Here is a 12,814-nt window from a genome sequence, read left to right as displayed (position 1 = left end):
CAGAAATATCCAGGAAAACACCCTGATCAAATCCCGAATGTATCAAATCAAATACAGGAATCAACAACATTTCAGTAGAATGTTTAGCTCAGACACCATATTGACAAACATCAATCAAATCATTCAGTTCAAGAAAATCATGTAATTCATCCAACACAAGCCTTTCCAAAAATTTTGCTAACAATTTCAATGTTGAGATTGGACGAAAGTTCACAACTTGTTGAGGATCAAGTGCTCCACCCTTCAGCAAAGGACAAACAGCTGCATGTTTCAAAGTCCCAGGGATGATCACCTCTGATAGTGACTTGTTCATGATATTAGATAACAGATTCAACAAGCCGGCTTTTAAAGATTTAATAATCATCGGAGAACAATTATCCAAGGAACAATGCGAAGGATTCAAGTTGCTCATCACAGCCATAACCTGTTACTTAGAAATTGGAGGAAAGTCCAACCACTTAGACTTCACACCGCTAGGCGTGAGAAGGCAAAATTGAATTATTAAAAGAACTTGTAATATCCACTACTTTCTTCTGAAAGAAATTAGCAAACTCTTGACACAACATATCAAACAGAGGTAACACAGAAGATACAGTAGTTCTTAACTGTTCTATACAGCTGTTGAGAATAAGATGTTATAGTAAAAGCTTCATTATAGAAACACTTTTTTGCCCTCAAAGTCTCCTGCTGATAGGTGTTCAAATGCATTTGATATGCCATCAAATGGACAGCTTCCAGCAATTTTCACCTTCCATGCTCGTTCCTTCTAAGCATTTGTTTTAAATACCTCAACTTATCCGTAAACCAGGGGTGCAACGTTTTTCACACATGTAAACTAGATCCAAACACTGAACTTCAGACTTATACCATTGACTAACAGCATCCGAAGCAGACAATGTGTCTTTCAGTTTTAAAGGATCAATTGCACCTCTAAAGGTCTGAGGTAGCTTGGAAGCAAAACCAATGGGTTTCCTTAATATGGGAATTAAAAGAGAGGTCAAATAATGATCATCCCAAGGGACTGGAGACTGTGAAATAGTCACAGAATAGCTATTTAGAAAAATTTACATACAAAAAACATAAATCAAGTAAATGTCCTATAGCTTGAGAACAGGAACATGGAATCTGTTTCCATCCTTTATCAAAAAGAGACTCAAAAAAACTAGAAATAACTAAATCAGTGGCAATTGAATCAAAATGCAGGTTAAAATCACCCAACAAGATGATGTAGAAGGTATAGTCTTTAATAGTAATGAAATGAAAAGGGATGAGGTAAAGAGCTTGCTTATTAATGGCAGAGCTGCAACGGGATAACCTTCAGTTATATTATAACTGTATGAATGCATGAATGGGGGAAATAAATATTGAATTTTTTTTTATTGAGATGATTAAATGTGTCTTTCTATAAATATTCATTATGGCCAAGGTTAGAAAACACAAAACACAGGCTTATATTTCGAAACAACTGCATGTTTATTTTATTTTGAACTAAATAGGCGTAACATACCTGCACGCTATTCTATAAAGCATGGTGCCTAACTTCAGACATGCAGATCTGAAAAGGGGTGTGGCCGGGGACATGTTGGGGGTGTTCCAAAAAGTTGCACGTGGATTTACAGGATTCGTCCAAAGCGCGCCTAAGTTGGGTGCTGACATTTACACCTGCTTTGAGCAGGCATAAGTACAGTGCCCAAAAGTTAGGTGTGGGATCCGTGCTGAACACTATTCCTTAAAAGATGCGCTTCCTTTATCGAATAGTGCTTAGCGATCAAGTTTTTGGTACCGAATTTTCATTGAATTCCCTCCTTTGTGGAGGAGTAGCCTAGTGGTTAGTGCAGTGGACTTTGATCCTGGGGAACTGAGTTCAATTCCCACTGCAGCTCCTTGTGACTCTGGGCAAGTCACTTAACCCTCCATTGCCCCTGGTACAAAATAAGTACCTGAATATATGTAAACCGCTTCGAATGTAGTTGCAAAAACCTCAGAAAGGCAGTATATCAAGTCCCATTTCCCTTTCCCCCTTTATCCAATTTGAGTCTGTTAACATATTTCAAGTGTAGATGTTGTATTTACATGCTTAAAGGAGTGGAATATACACAAATGATCCCTAAATAGCAAGAGGATGGAAAGTAGACATTTAGGGGGATATTCTGTTTATGGCGCCTAAAAAAATCGGTGCTGAAATCAGTGCCGACTAAAGGTATTCTAGATATAGAATATACTTAGTTGATATATCAGTGCCTAAAACTACATGCATCCATTTACACCAAAGAAAATGTGGTGTAAATCCCGAGGTGTAGATTTACACGCACTGGGCCTTATTCTATAACTATGTGCGTAAATTTCAGAATGCCCATGAAACTCCCATTTCCCTGCCCATAACCACGCCCCTTTTTGCCTGCATTCATTAGAAGTTTGGCACACTTCATTAGAGAATACGCTTAGCAAGTTGTGTGTGTAAATTCTAATCTGTGCCAATTAGTGCTCATTATTGCTTGTTAAGTGTTGTTATCAGTGCTCATTAGCTTGTTAAGCTTGTTAAGTTACGCCCATTGTTATAGATCTCTATGTACGCTATATAGAATCTGGGAGTTAGGGCCTTATTCTATAAAGGTTATGCTTCTAAATGTACAGTCCTAAATTTATACACATAATTTATGCTCCCAAATCTATGAGAGTAATAGGCCCTAAATTAGGAGCATAAATTTAGGAGCATAGTTTATGCTCATAATTTAAGAGCATAAATTTAGGAGCATAAATTTAGGAGCATAGGGCCTTACTCTATAAAGGTTATAACCTTTATAGAGTAAGGCCCTATGCTCCTAAATAAATTGATGTTTGACCATCTTATTGGTGATGGTGTGTGTGTGTGTTGGGGGAGGGGAGAGGGATGAGGATAACCTACATGGAGCATCAGTTATAGTGCCTAAATGAAGGCATGGGGGGTAACTTGCATAAAGCAGCAGTTACAACTGTAACCATCTTACTAGGTTGACTGGTGCATCATTTTGGTCTTTATCTGTCACCATCTACTAGGTTATTATGTGACAAAGTTTTGTAGCTAGCATGCATTAATTGCAAAACATTACAATGTGTTAACTGCAAAATCTATCCGTTAACTGTTGGGGATATTCCTAGCAACTGCCCATGCATTTAACAAAGAGAAAATATCATTACCGCACATTAACTGCACTTAATATTACCTATTGAGGTGGCATGAAATGTTCAGCATTATCTGCTGGGCTCTGTTAGCACATAGATATGTGCTAATAGCACACACTTATTCCCATATTAACCACTTAATTCAGATTAGTAAAAGACCTCACACTTTTCCCCATAAGTCTTTATATTCTATGGACCACTCAGTGGTGGCCCTACCATTAGGCCATCTGAGATGGGGGCCTCAGGCGGAACTCTTTTGGAGTGGCATCCACCCCCAAGCTCGCCGCACTGTGGCATCACCCCCGCCCTTCCTTCCCTGAATTTACCTTCTTTTCTTGCTTTCCAAAAGTCAGGGTGGCTGCGGCAGCACTTCCCATATGCTGCCTTGCCATCGACACCTTCTCTTTTATGGCCCGCCTCTCTGATGTACTTCCTGTTTCCTCAAAGGCGGGGCAGGCTACAGTAGAGAGAAAGAGCCGGGAGCATTCTAGGGAAGGGAACTAAATTGAAAGCCCTCTGGGACAGGGGAACACCTACAGTACTTGAATATAACTTGCTATGAGCTACTAATGAAAACATATACGATGTACCCAAATAATAAAAAAAAAATTAGGTGTAAGACTGCATTTTCAGCAGCTCAACTTATATAGATCAATATGCATCTAAAAACTGATATAGGGCTAGATTCTATATATGGTGCCTAAAAAAATCGGTGCCAAACCCCCCCCCCCCCATGTAAGTGGTATTCTAAAAGCTATGCCTTCAATTTGGTGTGGCTTAAGTGGAAAGGTCATGTGTAAATTTAGGCGTGGCCATTTGCTCTACAAAAACGTGGTGCAATTGCCAGCACCTAAACTTATGCACAGAGCACCATTACTCTATAATTACGTGCATAACTCAAAACTACGTCCCTGATCCACTCTGAAACACCCATGATCCTCCTATTTCTGTACCCACTTTTTGGACCGTTTTAAATTTTAGTCACAGATTCTGTGCAAATCTTTACGTGGGTAAATCCCTATTAAATCTAATTAGTGCCAATAATTGCTTGTTAAAAGCCAATTATTGGCACTAATTGGCTCATTATTCTATTTAATTGTGCACGCAAATCAGGAATGCACCTAAATTTGTACACACAATTTTTGGTGACCTTTATAGAATTAGGGGGATAACTTATTTGGAAATCTTTATAATCTGAGAGCCCTGAAAAATATTACTGTCCTGGGATTTCATGAAGTACCTTTGATCAATAAATTGTGCCCATATCAGAAGGGGGTTTTAATTTTAAAGGATATTGCAGGATGGTGGTACAAGAGCACAGAGACTCAGCTGCAGCTCCCAATGATGGACTTGACAGGCTGGGGAAATCCTGCTGCTCTGTCACAGAAGGAGAGAGATTAAAATAGAAGACGAGAGGCGAGACATATGTAGTAAATTCCTTAATTTTGGAGAATGTGCACAGATATTCATGTAAATTTAATGTGCATGAAAATTAATGAAATTCAATTTGTAATCCAAAAGTTTGCAGAGCTACCAGCCAAATGATGAACAATCTTTTTGGTGGATTTGTAAGAGGCTATATGATGGAAATTTTAAAGGGATTTCCGGAGACAAACTAGCAGGAAAAATGTATGAAAATTGTTTCCCTCCCCCTATATGAGAGAAAGTGTTCGTGCCAGAGCAGCAGTAGGGAGGGGCCTGGTAAAGTGTATCTAGGATTTCATTTTGAGTACTTTATTTCCCAAACTCTGTGTCTTATGTTCTTCTAAGCGCACCACCGGAATAGAAGGTCAGTATCTTCTTCCTGCCCCTGCAGAATCATTTCATTGTAATGGAAGTTTCCTACTTACTATCCTCAAAATATAGTGATTCTGTGCTTAAGAAAACAAATGAACAATTTCTATGGTTTAGTTTAATAAATTTAATATCGGAACCAAATGCCCTTGGATGTTCAGTGCTTCAGCACTTGCTCAGTCTTCTGATCAATGTTCAGGATTTCAGCACTTGCTCAATCTTCTGATCAAAATTTAAAACCCAGTTTTTTCCTCTTTGGCACAACTGAATGCCCAATTCCTCAGTTTGGTTTTTGTTTGTTTGTTGTTTGAATTTATTAACACCAAGATGCTGGAAAATGCTAAAACCTCCAGTCAGCAATGTTAGAAAAGCAAGTGTCAATATTTGTGATTGGACTCTTGGTGATACCTTTGGCACAGAAAGGTAGACCACAGAGTGATCCATATAGAGATGATACTGGAAGCCATGAGAAGAGCTGAAATTACCAAAAGAGAAGGTGTAGAAGAAGGAAGCGGGCCCAGGATAGAGCCAAGAGGCATGCCTATCTATTTCTATTCCACTTTTATCCGAGGCAGCTTACAATAAAAACACTCATAATAAAACTCAAAGAAAATATTCAACACTCAAAATACTCATTCATTCCAACACCTTCATATCAACCATAAAACATTCTGACTTTTACTATCATTATCATCTCTGATCCTCTGGAAGTTGCATTGGGAGAGGTAAGAAGTTGTTAATGTGGACTGCTGTTAAGTTGGGTTATTTTACCACAAGTTGGGTTATTTTAGCACAGGGTTCCATTTTATGCAATGAGATCCCGTGGTAAAATAACCTTAGTTGCTCAAATTTCTAATTCCCCATGTCAGAACTAAATCTCAGTGTCTGAGTTGATGGCATGGTGCTAAGGAGCAGATTGTTGTCAATGATGTCAAAAGCACCAGTTAAAGGATATCTCATCCTTAGACATAAGGAGTCTACTGAAGACCTTAATGATGGCTATCTTTGTGGAATGCATAGGGCAAAATCCAGATTTAGCAGATCAAAGATATCTTAAGATGTAAACCTCATTCAAGGCTGCCAGCTGTAATCTTCCTGGTCTCAGGAGGATCTGTTTCCTTAGAAACATCTGGAAAAACCTTTACTTTATGATTCAAAAACAATTTATCACAATGCCTAAAAATGATGTTAAGTGAGCAATCTTTATCAGGTAATAGTACAAACATAACCAACATAATGGATGGAATAGCATTTTCAGAGTCAGAACATTCAAGAATAGCTGAAACATCCAAAGTGTCCATTTCCAGAGGCATTTCCTTTAGGTTTTGAGGAGTCTGTCTCTTTCCAACTGGAAGGTAATATGCACGAATAATAAGTGGAACTAAATCAGGAGAGGTTTCTAGCATTTCTATTACAAATTTCTTATACATATCAAATGGTGCTACCAAATGCAGTTTCGGAAAATTCAAAAACCTTAAATTAGAAAACTGGGAAATATTCTCCAAAAAGTTCACTTTTGTTCTTAAATTAGTATTATCTCTAATCAAAGTAGCTTGCACCATTTTAACTTTCTCAACTTCTTTTACAACATTCAATTTAGAAACAGTCCAAGACAAATTGAAAGCAGTCTTATCAACCTTTTCTTCCACTCGATGGATCTCTTGACCTAAACCATTCACCTGTGTGCACTATTGATTCCCCCATTTCCACTATAGCATTCTGGATTGTGCCTAAAGTAATATTGTCTGGTCACTTAGACATGTTTTACAAAAGGGTCCATATTCAGCAGTCACTTAAGTAGAATGTATATGGGTGATGTTCGCTAAAATAGTAACCAGGTTTACAAAGGGATCAAATAAGCACAGAGGATTCTAAGGAGTTCTTTTACAAAGGTGCATTAAGCAGTTAATGTACAAATTAGCTTGTGCTTTTACTGTGCTGGCATGACGGCATACAGTAATTTGCACATTAACCCCCTAATTTTATAAAAGTAGCCAAAAATTGCAAGCACATGCCCACTTTGTGTGCACAATTTAGTTGAATAGCAAACTGATTAGTGACAATAATTGGCTTTTTAACAAGTAATTAGTGGCACTAATTAAATTTAATTGGAACTTATGCATGTAAATTCCCACGCCTACATTTTACATGTAAGTAAAAAAAATGGGGCATGGAAATTGGAGGGTCATGGGCAGAACGGGGCATTCCTAGTACTTACGTGCATTGTTATAGAATACGGGGGGGGGGGGGGGGGGGGGTGGGGGGGTGGATATGCATCCAGGTCAGGTGTGTACATTTGTACCATGTTTCAGTTGGTGCACATGCTGCATCTAAAGTTAGGCATGAGTCCTGGGCTTAAGCGCTAGTCTATAAATCACGCCTAACTTTAAGCGCAACTTACAGAATAGCATTTTTTTTCAGCACCATATATAGAATTCACCCCTAACTGCATGTCATCTTAGAAGGCATAGTTGGGCTGATTATGTGTAGAAAGCGGGCATAGTCTGTACATTGCAGTTAATACATGGTACTTGTGCAGTTAGCGTGGGTGCACTTACCTCTTCCTGAAGAGGACGTGTTAAGGCATCTGTGCTAATTGCAAATAACCATAACATGTTGGAAAGAACTTTTCCATGCAGTGACTACAGGAGTCATGTTGGGCACACCCCCAACAGTTACCGTACAGCCTCTGCACGTAACTGTGGATTAATGTTTGATGTTTGGGATGGCCAGTGCTAAATCTTAGGGAGAAAAGAGAGTTGGAGATTTTATAAAAGACTGAGGACTGGAAGAAGTGGGAATGATAAGGAAGAGGGAGTAGGGGGAGAAAGACGAAGGGAGATGGAGGTGGGGGAGATTATTCTCATGTTTACTTTTTCCACTTCATCTCCAGTCCGAGAGTGGGTGTCAGGTAAACAGCATACTGTTTTACTGTTTATGATGATTTATTGGCCTAATTATTATTACTAGGAATCCACCATTTAAAATGAAATATGGCCCTTTCTAACATCTTAGCAAATAATGAAATTAATTTAGCAGGGACAGTACACAAGAGCAGATGGGGTAAAATTATGCGTAACATTAATGACTGATAAATATCTTTCCATATCAAAATTTTCAATGCTTAATGTGTTTTGTCATAGCATCAGCAGTGGACAGTGAAATGGCTTGGCAACCTCAGTTTTCAAAAAATATGTTATTGTCTCTAGTTTAATCTTACAAAGTGTTCTTGTCTCTTGAAGCTATGGGGCTTTCTTCTACAGCCTAATGTAACTGAATCCAGTATTCATTAATTTACTCACTGGTAGAGAAGAAAAATGTATATTTGAGAACTGTCTCTGTGTGCAAGAAAACCCCTTTTATATAATAGTGAGGTAATTGAACTGATACGTGATATATGACACTGGTCTCTATTAACTATGCAAAACAAAAAATTTCTAGCCAAAAAAGTCCCTATGCAAGGGGGATGTGGTAGACTTGTGAAGGACAATTCTATAACTGGGTACCCACATTTATGTGCCTCTTTCCCCCCAGATTCTATAAGTGGCTCACAAATTTCTGTGAGAGATGCATACGCAACTAAATTAGCTAATGAGCCAATTAACGCCAATACTTGGGTGCTAACAATCAATTATTGGTGTTAATTGGCAACAATTGAGATTTGTCCGTGCATCTTGCTAAGCGCTATTCTACAAAGGATCAACTTGCAAATCTTATAGCGCACAACTCAAAAGAGGGCATGACCATAGGAGGGACATGGTTGGATCAGGGGCGTTCACTAAAGACGTGCGTATTATTACTGAATACCAGGGATCGACCTCTAAATTACACACCAGGATTTACATCAGATTTCAGTTGGAGTAAAAATCCTCATGCCCAGACATTTGGCGCTGAAATGGTGTTCAATTTGGAATGCCATTTATAGAATAGCGCTCATTGTGGATTTTTTTCCAGTGCTTTTTTTGAGTGTTATTTATTGAATCTAGACCTATATGCCCAGTGGTGTGCTGGAGCAGGCTCTCACAGGCTCGCAAGAGCCGGATGTTAAGTTTTTAAGAATTTTGGGAGCCGGTTGTTAAAGTAGAGCCTTCAATGGCTACTTTAACAACTGGCTCCCAAAATGTGGGCTTGGGCCCCCTGCTGAATTCTCTTTTACTTTGCTGGTGGGGATGCTGAGCCCTGCCAGCCAAGTAAATAGACTGCTGCTGCTCCTCGCTTCTTGTTTCCAGCTCTGAGCAGCAGGCTGGGACTTCTACAGCATGTGTGAGAAGTTTCAGCATGCTGCTCAGAGCAAGACGTTGGGAGTGGTGGCAGTCCATTTATTGGCTGCCAGCAAAGGTATGCCTAGTGTGCCCACACGAAGGGAGGGAGGAGAGAGAGGCAAGTGTTGCTCCCCCCCCCCCCCCCTTGGCCACCCCTGGCCCTTCCAACTGCAGAGCTGGCTACGTCCGGAGAAAGAGCCTGTTGTTAAACATTTACCAGCACACCCCTGTATATGCCTAATGTACAGAATATTGTCCTTTATCCCCAGATTCTATAAAGCGTGACTTAAGTTGCGCCCACAAATCGAGTCAAATTCTGGATTTGCACGCAACTTGATTACTTAACAAGTCAATCAGCGTTGATAATTGCCACTTAACAAGCAATTATTAACACTAATAGACAATTAGAATTTGAGTGCAGAACTGTCTAAATGTATTCTATAAAGTGATTGCATAAATTTTAAGTTGCGTAGAAAAGGAGGTGTGGCTGGCCATGGCCAGGTCATAGGTATTTCTGCAATCTATGCATGTTGTTAGACTACACCCGGTCCACATGTAATTTATGTGTCAGCATTTACGCCAAGTTTTACTTGGCATAACTGCCCATGACTAAATTTACTCACAAAGACAGGTGCTCAGCGTATTCTATAAACCGCGCAGAAATTTAGGCTTATTCTATAAACTATGCCTAAATTTAGGCCTAGGTGTATTTCATTTCAGTGCTGATTTTTTTAGGTGTGATATATAGAATCTAGACCTATGTGTGTAAGAGTACACATACCTGTGAAAGACCCAGCAGGGCTCCTAAGCTCTATTCTGTAACAATGAACGCAAGTGTCACAGGAGGGAATTCAATAAATAGCACCCTTTACAGAATACTAACTTAGTGCTAATTGCACACCTAACTTTGGGAGCAAGTACTTACGCTTTCCGTTTCCACATCGCTTGTAGTTCTCTCTCTCCTGTTCGCCCCCCTCTCCCAGCATTCTAGCATCTCTCATTCTCCCTCTCTCTGGCAACCCTCCAAACCTGCTTTTAAAGTCGGCAAGCATTGAATACAGTGCCTCGCTCTAGCCCGTCTGACCTCCTTTGATGGAACTTCCTGTTTCCTGCAAAGAGGATACTATGCTACAGAGGGAGGCAATGAACTAGAGAGAAGCAGATGTGTTTCGATGCTGACTGTAAAAGCAGGTTTGGAGGGAGAGGAGGAATGAGAGATGCCACTCCAGATAATTGGACATCTGGTTAATCGGTGTTCAGATAATCAGTATCATCCTGTATTCTATAACTTCGCACCTAAATTCTGAGAATGCCCTTCCCATGGTCACGCCCCCTTTCTAGTTGTGCACTATGAAATTTAGGCTTGCATGTTAGGGTGTAGGGCAGATCTGTGCATAACTCCTAATTACTACCAATGAAGTTCTTATTAACATTCATTATTGATTGTTAGCACCTAATTAGCTAATTAGTTTACTTGCAGATCTGTGATCAGCACCCAAGCTTGCACACCTAACTTTTGGCAATCTTTGCTGAATTCTTCCTGTAGTGGATAAATACAAGAAGGGTATACACATGGGCAGGGAATGGACAGGATGTGGGCTGGGCTTCCCCCGTAGCATGCATAACTTATAGAATACTGTAAGTTATGTGCACCTTTGCCACATTTTTGTGACTGTTCTTATGCCAGATGTATGGCTGGTATAACTGCGGCAGTAACCCGGTTACTCTAGTATTCTATAAGGGAATTTGGGAGCCCAAGTGTTGCTATAGAATAGGAGATAGTAAATTAAAATTCTGAGGTTTTTTTTAAAGTGAATTCAAACTAGGCAGGAGAGACTCCTGCCTGCTTTAATTACATGTTACCGCCCACCAGTGGTGTAGCTATTGGGGTGGGGTGGGGGGGCTTTGAGCTCAGGGCCCCCTCCACAACTTCAGCACCCCTTTACCTTTGCTAGCAGGGATGTCAAAGCCCTGCCAGTCAAAGAAATTGGTGCTGGGGCGTTCCAAGATGGCGGACGGATTGGCAGACGCTCAACACCGACGCTGACTTTCCCTAGGTGCACGATTGCAACAGCAAAGTTTCCTAAAAATGCCTCACACCAAACGGAAAGGGGTGGTAAAGGGCTTACCGGTGAAAATTCCCGATGCCGCCCTAGTGCAGACGACGATGGAGAGGTTTGCCGCCAGCACTCCACGAAGAACCGGCTTGAGTTTCCCCGCAGTGGAGGACGAAGGTGGATCGTCTTTTCCACGGGGAGTTGAGACCTCACTATCCTCGCCGGAAATTAACCCCCCGCCTTGCCCAGCAGGCCTCAGAAGTGGGTTAGGACTTCTAGAAACGTCGGAAGACGGCGAAACAGAAGACCTGTACACCGGAGCTCAAAATGAGGCCCTGGGACAACAACAGAATAAAGTGGAGTTTAAGACCCCCGAGGCGGTAACTTTGGACACTATCTGGACAGCGATACAGACATTAACGTCCGTTGTAACCCCAATCGTGAGTAAATTAGACTTGGTAACTTCGGCGTTGGATACCTTTAAAAAAGAATCTGAAAAGACTAATATAGCTGTTCAACAAGACTTAAGTACTTTGAAAGAGAAATCTGATATGCTTATTAAGGATAAGATGGCAATTCATCGAAAGATAGAATACTTTGAAAACTATAATAGACGTTTAAACTTAAGGTTTTTGAATTTTCCTGTTTCCTCTGAATTTAATGCGAAGGAATTGTTTAAAAAATTTCTTATGGAAAATCTTCTATACTCCCCAGAATTGATTCCCCCAATTAACAAAATATATTACTTACCAGATTTGAAAAGGGGAGAAAAATTGAAGACTCCAGGAGATTTACAAAATCTAACAGCCTTCTTGGAACAATCAGTTACTGAAATTCAAATTAGAAAAACTATGCTTGTTTCATTAGTCTTTGAACAGGATGTGAATGCCATATTGAAAATGTACTTTAAAAACTCAACTAAAATGTTTCTTGGAGAAAAGATATGGATATATCCAGATGTGGTGAAAACCACACAAGATAGAAGAAAAGCTTTTTTAGCTTATAGAGAAGAAACTCGATTGCTTGGGGCAAGATTCATTCTGTCATATCCCTGTAAATGTATGATAAATTACTTAGATAAAAAATATGTGTTCTTTGAACCGGAACAACTGAGAGTCTTTTTAGATATGAAAAAGATAACCAGATAGTGTCCGAAAAAAAAATATAAGATCAGGATTAATATATAAAAGTGTGGAGTCTATCCAGGCCATATTCATTTAAAATTTGTTTACCACATGTTTAAATTCCATCATTAATGCTATGCCCCCCTTCCTTTGGTGGTCTAGGAAAGAATTGAAAATATTAAGTTCTTTATACCTCCCTTAGAGTACGAGGGGAGAGTTTTATTTCCTATTAATTACCATATATATTCTGTTTTTCTTGAACAAGATTGAATGCTTGTATAAAATGTTGAAATTATAAATAAAAATTAAAAAAAAAAAAAAAAGAAATTGGTGCTAAATGCTAGTCTGTAAAGGGTGCTCCAAGATGAGTTTGGCTTAAAGAATAGTGTTTAGACCTGATTTCCACTTCCAAAGT

At 39.6% G+C, this 12,814-nt stretch overlaps 1 protein-coding gene across 1 annotated transcript in view; it reads left to right on the top strand.

Annotated features, from left to right (window-relative positions):
- The window catches only part of PTPRN2 (protein tyrosine phosphatase receptor type N2), a 1,688,755-nt gene that overhangs the window by 77,006 nt on the left and 1,598,935 nt on the right, over positions 1-12,814 (top strand).

This window comes from Microcaecilia unicolor, chromosome 1, assembly GCF_901765095.1.
Source record: "Microcaecilia unicolor chromosome 1, aMicUni1.1, whole genome shotgun sequence".
Classification (NCBI taxonomy): Eukaryota; Metazoa; Chordata; class Amphibia; order Gymnophiona; family Siphonopidae; genus Microcaecilia; species Microcaecilia unicolor.
This window is presented reverse-complemented; position numbering and strand designations above follow the sequence as displayed.